This window comes from Morone saxatilis, unplaced genomic scaffold (assembly GCF_004916995.1).
Source record: "Morone saxatilis isolate NCDOM2014 unplaced genomic scaffold, NCSU_SB_2.0 Contig23, whole genome shotgun sequence".
NCBI lineage: Eukaryota > Metazoa > Chordata > Actinopteri > Moronidae > Morone > Morone saxatilis.
In genome coordinates, this window is record NW_023339796.1 from 4,888,200 (window position 1) to 4,896,947 (window position 8,748).

General features: G+C 34.1%; 1 long non-coding RNA gene across 1 annotated transcript; it reads left to right on the top strand.

The window, feature by feature from the left end:
• Positions 1 to 7,138: 7,138 nt before the first annotated feature.
• On the top strand, positions 7,139 to 8,552 carry LOC118334690. The gene is made up of 3 exons (XR_004797024.1): positions 7,139 to 7,225; positions 7,855 to 7,955; positions 8,433 to 8,552. It is a non-coding gene; the product is annotated as an uncharacterized LOC118334690 (long non-coding RNA).
• Positions 8,553 to 8,748: the final 196 nt, after the last annotated feature.

Here is an 8,748-nt window from a genome sequence, read left to right on the forward strand (position 1 = left end):
AATTGCTCCTTTGAATGCCATAGCATTCGGTTGTCGTGAGTGGGTGTATGAAATGATTAAAATATCCTTGAGCAATGATACTGAACCCAAATTGGCTCCTGATGCATAGCATCGGTTGGTGAATGTGTATGAATGATTAGTTTCTGTTCGATGGACTTCGGTCCATCGCTGGTGCTGAATGTGTGGTGAAAGGGTGAATAAAAAGCATGTAAAAGCCATGTAAAAGCGCTTTGAGTGGTCGGAGCCTAGAAAGGCGCTATACAAGTACAGGTCGCATTTACCATTTACCATTAAAAAGAGGGGAAAAAACTGATGATGCTCATCAAGCAAACACGTCAAATTCAAAGTATGAACAAGCCTTTATTTGTACTTCTCTGGAGTTCACTGCAAATAGAAAAGGAGAACTTTGTGTGCAAATGATGAGAAACATTTGTTAAAATTAAATTAAGATGTAAAGAAGTTACAGTACACTTCAAAATAGACAAATAGGACTGCACTACAAAGGAATCTCTTCACAGCCAGTATGAACAGGAGGAATGATTACAGCAACCGTTTCAGTTGCTGTAATCGACATGTTAATGGGCACGTCAATGTTAATGTATACTAATGCTACCTATCCTTTAATCAGGAGTGATAATAATAGTGTTACTGCTCCGAAAGCCTGTTTATCAAACCTTTTTTTTGTTTTACTGAAGAGAATAGAAAGAAAACTGAGATTAAAAGCTGTTGATGAGCTGCATTTATCAACTTCTGCAGCAGTTGTTTTTTTTGGGGGGGATACAACCACTACCAGTCTTGTACGTACAGTAGGAGTTTTAGCATCTGCCTTCCACGTTTGAACTAAAAACTGAAGCTGTAGTTGTTTTGTAAAAAATGTTTTTTTGCCAAAGCGTCTGTAAAGCAGATTTCCTCCATAATAACGACATTACACCTTTAAATGTATATTTAAAACCATAACATGTTCTGTTGAAACACGTAGTTTTGCGTGGTGTCTGTTATTTTTTTAATTTTGTGGTTCAGGGTAAAACTACAGGACATTTTCCCTCCCTAGTGTGGGAAAGTACATATTGTGCCTTTCTTATAGGCTGAATAATAATCATAATAATGACCATTTCTGTAATTAAATAATCAGATTTTTGTTTTCCTAAATTTACAGACAGTTTTCACTCAGTGCACTTTAACCACTTCTGAATGCAATGGTTCACTTTGTCTGATGTCTTGTGTTTTATATGTTTACTGTATGTTATTTTATATGGCTAAATATTTTTCTACGGTTCTGGTTTCTTATTGAACAAATAAACTATTGGAATATTAAAATGTTTTGGCTCTTAACACTTTTTTTCCTATACGTTTCTACTATTCATCCATGAAATTATTAACAGCTGATGTCCACTGGGGAGCGACAGAGAGCTGAACCAGACGCATTTGAGTTCATCTGACAAGAACTTCTGGTCGAGTAAATTCACGTTTGCAGCAACTTATAGCTTTAATATTTTTATATAATGACTAATTTTAAGTCCTTTCATTTGACACCTTTAACTTGTGTTTGTTATTTTTTCTCTATACTGTACATACATTTACTCCACTACTGTAGCTACAATGTTTACTTGGGTGTTACCATACTTTATACTTAACAACATTTTCAATTATATTTTATTGGAAGAAGCAATAGTTAATAAACATTAATGATAAAAATACAAATAAAATAGGTTATGTCCTAAAAAAAGATACATTCAGTCACTTTGTTTACAAACTCAGGGACAAATAAACTCTACTTTACTCTACAAATATCAATTTAATATCAACTTCAACATACAATATGATGTATTGTTACAGATTAAACTACCGAACAGTGTAGTTTAATCTGTCTACAGTAGTAAAATGCTACCTAGACATTAATGCATCAGTAATAATAATGACACAACATAATAATATATAATAATATAAAGCTCACTGTGCTTTCACATTTGAACAGTTTTGTTTATGAAACTTCTGGACTTTAAGTACAATTTGAAGCGCACTTTGGACTTTACTGCAGTAGTATTAGTTTGAGGGATTGCTGCTTGTTACAGAACAGGATCTGAACACTTGTTCCGCCACTGGTAAATCATTGGCAGATATTTTTGGAAAGATGTATTTAAATAAAGATTAGAGGAAGCAATAATTTTAACATAAGCACACACAGAATGACCTTTAACCTGTGGTGGAATGTAATGAAGCATATTTACTCAAGTATTTACTGTTGTACGTTTATACTGCCAAAAAGTACATTTCTCATAATTTTTTTTCACATTTTACTACAATTATTTTCACAGCTTTGAACAAATTAATGTTGCTGCATAAAATCATATGAAAAGTTTAAGAAATATTATGTTTTTTTTATAACCACCCAACAGTAGTGCAAATAGTCGATTCATCAGTCAATTAAAATTGGCAACTATTTTTATAATTGTTTATAATTTTTTATGCAAAAACATTTAATGGTTCCAGCTTCTGCAATGTGAGGATTTACCTATTTTATTTATTTTTAATAATTTAAATGTATATCTTTATATATTTAAATCTTATTTGTAATGATTTTGAGGTTTGAACTGTTGGTTGGACAAAACAAGCATTGTGAAGGTGTCAGTTTGGGCTCTGTGTTATTGAAACAACATTTCTCTCCATTTTCAGATTATTTTACAAAAAAAAAACAATAAATTACTCAAGAAAATAATCAGCAGATTAATCCATAATGAAAATAATATAGCTGCAGTCCTACAAAATAGTTTAAAATTAGTTCCACCTCAACCAACCACAACAGCAAAATCCTGCTTTTACATTATCAGTAATACTTATGTAATAATATCATATAACATAACAGTCACAGGGGACTTTTATGGTTCATTGAGTACTTTTAATACTTTGTGTACTTTTTCCTGATTATACTTACATACTTTCACTTAAGTAACATTTTCAATGCAGGACTAAATGCATTTTTATAAATCATAAGACTTTCAAGTAAAAAAGTAACAAGACCTCACACACACCCATACATACATTCCTGAGGAGAGACTGACTGTAAACACCTATGTTGATATAAATGGGTGTGGAAGGTGTGTGCAAACACTCATCTTCCCAAAACACAACAACTAAACTTTTAAAAACCTGCGTCAATCAGTTCAACTCTCAACTCTAACAAAAACAGTCCTAGTGAACAGAAATTCGAGATTGGAGGCTGAAGTTCCCCCGCCTACCAACAATGAGAAACAACACATAAAAAAAAAAAACATTTCAAACTTACATGGCAAAATAAACAGTGATAATTCAGCTTGTGAAATGTCTTACTGAGAAATGTGTGGCTTCTAAAATAGTTTCCGCCAAATTCCTGCAAATTCATCTCCCATGTTCAGAAGTCACAGGTGACGACAGTTGTTCTCTCACAGAATGAGGAAGAGTAGTACAGGTGATTGTGAAATAATGTATGACGACAATGCAGAACAAAGAACAGTGCCTCTATTGTCTGCGTCATTTCTATTAGTGTAGTTGTGGCTATGTTGCGGTGAACCTTTTCATCTCGGTCCTTCTCTCTTTACCATGAGATAGGACATACTATCTACATCATGAGTGAATGGAGTAAGGAATACTCAATGTACTAATAATACTCAAAATGCATAATTACTGTATAAATTCAAATAAAAGTAGGTCTCAATTAGAGGCATGGTCTGGGTTGTATAGAAATGTTTTGGGTGTATAAAACCTTGAGCTGCTTCGATTGCCTACAAAAATAATATAAACTGTTGTCAATGATACACATCGTTAGTTAGATTATTCACAGTTCAATCATTCAGTTCATTCTACAGAAACTATGAGCACTAAAGTGTCAACTGATCAAATTAATCATACAACAGTTATTTTCATATTTTGATATTATTTCCCATCTTTCCTGAAGAAATTAAAGGCCGGTCTCATATAGAAGCCTGTTCCAAATAAAGTGTTTCATAAGGAGTCAAACTCAACTATTTTTGCCTCTTTTTTTGGGTGACAGAGTGAAAATGAGTGATCCTCAACATTTGCTGTGTTATGTTTGATGAACACAGTTGGAGAACAATTTGATACAAAATAGGATGCAGGCTCCGCAGCAGTTATTCCCAAGGGGGTTGCAAGGCCTTCTTGATTTTACATAGTGTAAGAAACCTTTACAAATTTACTTTTAAAGTTGCTATTTAAGATCTAAACTTTGAAGATCTGAGCACAAACTATATTCCCAGAGCTTTCAGTCTCTGATAAACAGCCTCGTGCTGCATTAGAAGAGTCGGAAGTTAAAACAAGCAGAAGAGCTAAAAGAAGGGTAATTTGTCAAAAAAAAAGAAGCCTATTGAGTATGTATGATTGTTGAAAAATAAACAATACATAATACATACAGAGAATTGTATTAAAAGTTCCTAATAATATCTAATCTCTGATCTAATATTCACAGGAAATAACAATAATTCATCCAAATCGCTTTTTGTTGTTATGCAACAAATGTAACTATGAATGAGCTCTTTATTATGACCCACATTCAGTCCCATTACACATTTAACTCCACAAATGCATCAAGGTCAAAGAGTTTTCATAAAATGATTCATTCACACTAATTTTCTTCAAGAATTGCCTCTCGTGTTGTAATATTGTTACTTTGCACTCTCTTTTTTTCTCAGTATTTGTTTTGTCTCTCTTCACAAAACGCAGACACACACTGCACCCGCTACGGCCAATTTAAGGTGTGTATTTTGGTCAAACAGTCCAGACTTACAGAGCAAACACACTCGGAGATCCAATCAGAGTGAGGAGACACCAGACCTGCACGGCCCTGCAGTGTGTTTGATGAGGGATCACCATTAAACCTGTTTTAAACTACATGTCCTTCACTATGAAGGGTGCATGTTGTTCATAAATATTACAACATTAAGATAATTCCAGGGATTTAGGAAAGAGCTGAACTTGAAGGTAAACATAATGTGAACAATGTCATTAGAAGGAAGGGAAATTTAAAACCTAAATAAAGTAAAATCCCTATATTTACATACATACACAATCAATATTCAAGATTTAGTCAATTTTAAAGAAAGTAACACGTTAAGATGCATGGAGGGCGGCTCAGGTGTGAAAAAAACTGTTTGAGGATCTAGTTTAGAAAATCTGAGGCACTTAAGAGGACAGTGATTATTATTAAGATATTAAAAGCTTTTTAAATCACTGCCCTCCAAATTTATTCAACAATTCTAATAATAAAGAAAGATATTTACTCAATAAATACTCAAGAGCCAGCCAGGTTGACGTCAATAGCCTGTCATCAAACGGCTGCTGGAAATTCCCCTTTCAAACCTTTTGTAAAAAGCAGGCTTACACGTCACTGTTTATAATACCTTGTCTTTTGCTGGATGGGCTACTTAAAAAGAGGCACCACTGCACCGCTGTTGGTAACGGAGGAACTGCAGCCAGAGCAGCTACCTCGGAGGAGGTCGAGTCCTCTGTATTACATAGGCTACAAAGGTTGTGGTGTGTTGCATTTGTTTTTATGCTACATTATTGCAAACCTCTATACCAATTGAAGCATTAAAATTAAATATTTGCATATGCCAACAACAAGTCAAACAAAAGAAAGAGGTTCCAATTTTCCGCCTGCCGAAAATCCCTAGTTTGTGCCGAAGAAGGTTTTGAATTTAAAGAAAATATAATTGAACATTGGTTTGAATAAATTAATAAAAACTCAACATTTCCAACATCTGGCTCAGTAGCATACATATTTTACTAGAGCTCTGTCTCAGAGCAGTTGCAGACAAGTTGAGTTTCACCTTCAGATTGAGTTTCAGGAGAAGCAAAGAAAGATGTTTTGTTTTACCTTCAGAGTAATCAGAGTAATTATTCAGGGTGCCTGTAGTTAGACCACCTCAGTGCTAATTTTGAATGGAGGTTTCTCCCTGATGTCTTATCTGACCAATTTAATTGCTAAGTGTACTGTACTGTTTGTGGTGTTCTCTTTCGTTATTTACTCTACTGTTAATATTTCATAATTGTAAACAAAGACTCCCAGAAACAAAAACTTTACCGTTCGGGAAAACTAAATGAATAACCTGATAGGAATGTTTGATCACAATGGCCCTTGGCTTTCAGTTGGCAGGATGAACATTTGGTGACATTGAGTCACTGGCATGTGATACTGGATGATGTAGTCAGAAAAAGACCAATCACAGTGTGATTTACAAAAGATTCTAATTATAAACATGTTGCTAGAAGAAGTTCCAAGAGGCTAAACCTGAAACTAAAATCCACCAGTTTAGTCTTAGTTAAGTATAATTCAGATTTCTCTACTTCTACATGTTTAAATCAATTTTTAACTCTACTCACACAACTGCATTTGTAGTTTCTTTATGGGAATTGGAATCTGGACTTTAACCTCAATATAATTGTATTTTTGGTTTATTTTTTGCCTGTTTGGATCATATTTTATTTACGGATTCACAAAAATTAACTGGGCAGATGAGTTATAGGCGGATAATGGTAATATTATAAATTATCCAGATTATTAAATCACAGGCAATAAATTATCAGTCCATAATAATAATAATAATAATAATAATAATAATAATTTGAATTCTTATGCAAAACCATTGATATGTTTTATGTTCTATCAAAGCCAAAAGTGTGTTTGCGAAGTTTTTTGATGAACATTTGAAGAACTGTGTTGTTGTTTGTTGTTTGTTGTTGTTGTTGATGTAGATTTAGAATAATAAATCACCCATCTTTGCTCACTACATCTTAACCTTTCTCACAATCAGCGGTGTAAAAAATACAGGTGATAAACAATAAGCCCACTTCCACTATATACAGTACTATATATATACCTTAGTGATATAATCCAAACTTTGAACTATAATAACCTTTTAAATAAGTTATTATCTTTGTATCTTTGTGCTGTCAACAAATCTCAGAAATTGATTTCCCACTCAACAATCATGAGACTTTTCCAGAAAAACAGCTTTCTGAAGTGCATGCCTTCTGGCAGGTAGGCTGTCAGGTGAATTCTCACAAGGCTCCGCCCCCTGCAGGATGCTCTTCCCCCCGCCCCCCACATCATCACCGCTGAGCATCATCACTGATGATTTAAATCAACCCCCACTGTCCATTTTCACACAGAGGAGCAGAAACAACTGAACTAAGAACATTTCCCACTGCTCAGCATTTGACTCTAACTACTCAGGTAAGACTCACATTTTTATTGTTTATCGTTTATTGTTTGTCTTTTGTATTGCCTGAATGATCACTGTTACTTGTTCTTTTATCATTTATTTTCAGTAGCTTATAAAATATATTAAAGGTAATCACAAGTGATACTAACTAGATGATTTGTAGACAGAAGACAGAAGAATATTTTTCTGTATTTTGTACGATACAAAATATGATGATTTAAGAGTTATTGTTCCATTAAATAGCTCCACAAAACCATACAAATATTGTGGTTTCATATTTTGGTTTCATATTGTGTTTTCTTTATGATCAAAAGTGGAAAGATTGCTTTAACTTTAAGGTGTTTATGTTTGCTAAAGAGTAGTAAAAACTTAATTCACACATTCATTCATAGTGTAACTGCTAATATATGAATATATATATATATATATATATATATTCTGTTTTTGTATAATACAACACTTATGTTATGAATGTGCTTAAATTAATTATTCACACAAATTCTAACGTCAGACATGTTACAGTTGTATGATGTTATTGGGTGTGACAGAACAGTTTTAATATCTCTATAAGTTATTAAAATCAAACCTTATTTAATCTGTTAAGTGTACTTTTTGTTCATTTTCTGTCCCCTCCTGTTAGGGATGGAACGAGGACTGATCCTGTTGGTGGCGGCACTGATGGTCTATGTGGCACCAGGTGTCCAAGGAACGTCTCATTTGTCATTTGCCAATAATACAGAGGTGGGGTTTCTTCCCTTTAATCCTCTCTGTGTAAATACCATCTTGACCTTTGTTCCTCAAACACATCAATGTGACGTTTGTTTAAGGACGTTTACCAGCTATAATGAGTTTTAGAATTGACAAAGTGATACGTTGTTAACAAAAGTGTCTTTTAGAGTAAAAATCCTCACCAGCTATATAGTTAATCAAACTATTACTACTACTAGCAAAATACATTTATGCACGTCATAACAAACAAACTGCAGACTCATTTTAATGACCTCTCACTGTCAACTTGCAGATAATGTAAGCTTTTAAGGCAAATCGATGCATTGGATATATTCTCAAAAATGTACTAATAGTAGTTTTACCACGAAATATTGTCATAATCCAGCTGGAGAACAAAGTTTAGTCCATTAAAAGTACAGAGGGTGCAGATGTTTTAAGCTTGTGACTTGGTGTATAAATGGCTGTGCTCATATGTGTGTTTTCTACCAGGTGAACATCAGTCGGACTGGTTGTGGAGTCACTAAACTGTGTGTGGAGACCCCAGATAACTGTGATCCTAGTGGAAACAAATGTCTGGTTTGTCGTCTGTGTCGCTAAAACAACAGCTCACCCAACGGCCACTGACACTGTCCATCGAAACTCAGATGGAGACTCCACAGGATACATCGCTCTGGGACTCACTGTGAATGCTTCAGAGGTAGAAACACACACAGAAGTGTTATATATGTAAAATAGGACAAACTCATGACTCTATAGCTCAGTATATTGTCCCAAATCAAAGGATGGATCTTCTAAAAAGGACTTG